Source organism: Meleagris gallopavo, chromosome 17 (assembly GCF_000146605.3).
Source record: "Meleagris gallopavo isolate NT-WF06-2002-E0010 breed Aviagen turkey brand Nicholas breeding stock chromosome 17, Turkey_5.1, whole genome shotgun sequence".
NCBI lineage: Eukaryota > Metazoa > Chordata > Aves > Galliformes > Phasianidae > Meleagris > Meleagris gallopavo.
Window position 1 is genome coordinate 4,622,337 of NC_015027.2, and position 1,114 is coordinate 4,623,450.

The window sequence follows — 1,114 nt, forward strand, 5'->3', positions numbered from 1 at the left end:
TCTTTCTTTCTTTTTTTTTTTCCTTCTCTTGAATATTCATAGCTCTGCTGTGCGGTGCAGACAGACGGGGAGCAGCACAGGCAGCGATGTGGGCAGTGCCACAGCCTGATCCTGGTGAGACGGGCCCTACTGCAGCGTGCTGAGTGAATACCCACCCCCTTTTTCTAGTGACCAATGAGTGGCTCTGTGTAACAAGGCCAGGATCCGAAGGTGAAGCAGGTTTCTGTGTCCTGTGCAGCTCCACAAGGGGAAGATGGCATAAGGCAGCACTTGAGTGCCACCCTGCCCCATACCAGGTCTTGGAGCTGCTTTGCTTTTTGGGAACGCACATGGAAACACAGCTGTTGCTCCATTAGCCCTAAAGAGGCAGCTTCATTAGGGACAGCTGAGAGCACCTCATTGCCTGTCTCAGCACTCAGCTCCAGCACTGCCTCTCTCCCAGCCCTCTCTGCACTCTAGGACTGTTCCCCCCATCACCCAGGGCTGGGATGTGGCTGCAGGGGGATTTGTTGCTGGAGCAATGCTGCGCTCGTACTTAGGAAAGTAGGGCATCTGCTTGGCAGCTCTAGAAATAATGGGAGACTGGTTTAATTATTCTACAGAAACACTCAGATTGTGCAGATGCCGAACGTAGGTTTAATATAATTAAGACAACTCCTGTCTATAAACATGTCTGGGACAGCCAGGGGTGGCAGAGCAGTGCTCCCCCTCCCAGCCACGAGCTGGAGCTCCCAGTGCAGCACCATGGGACGTGGCTGTGCCAGATCAGTTTGGCATTCTGGCTGAACCCGATGTCTTCTCCACTCCAAGGTGAACGCACCCCAGGCACAGCACCACCCACCCATCCCACCCCACAGCCAGTCGGGCTATGCTGTTACCCATCCCAACCCCAGCTTCACCCCCAGGTAGGTGGGAGACCCACACATGGCTGCAGAGTAATTAGAGGGAAGGCACACACACACAGCGGTGCTGATTTCTGCATTAGCATGATAATGAATGTTCTCACTAGAACCTTGTAATTATGTTTCCTCTTTTTTTTTTTTTCCCCCTCCCCCTGAAAGTATAATTAATTATGAATAGAGCCAGAATTTGACACTAACGCATATATATTTTT

The 1,114-nt window shown here is 51.6% G+C and overlaps 1 long non-coding RNA gene across 4 annotated transcripts in view; it reads left to right on the top strand.

The window, feature by feature from the left end:
* The window catches only part of LOC109370322, a 28,617-nt gene that overhangs the window by 25,476 nt on the left and 2,027 nt on the right, over window positions 1–1,114 (top strand). For 3 of the 4 annotated variants that reach the window (XR_004161576.1, XR_004161577.1, XR_004161578.1), the window contains exon 2: window positions 43–905. This is a non-coding gene — a long non-coding RNA (uncharacterized LOC109370322). The remainder of the gene's footprint in view (window positions 1–42; window positions 906–1,114) is intronic. The other variant, XR_004161579.1, reaches the window with a different exon arrangement.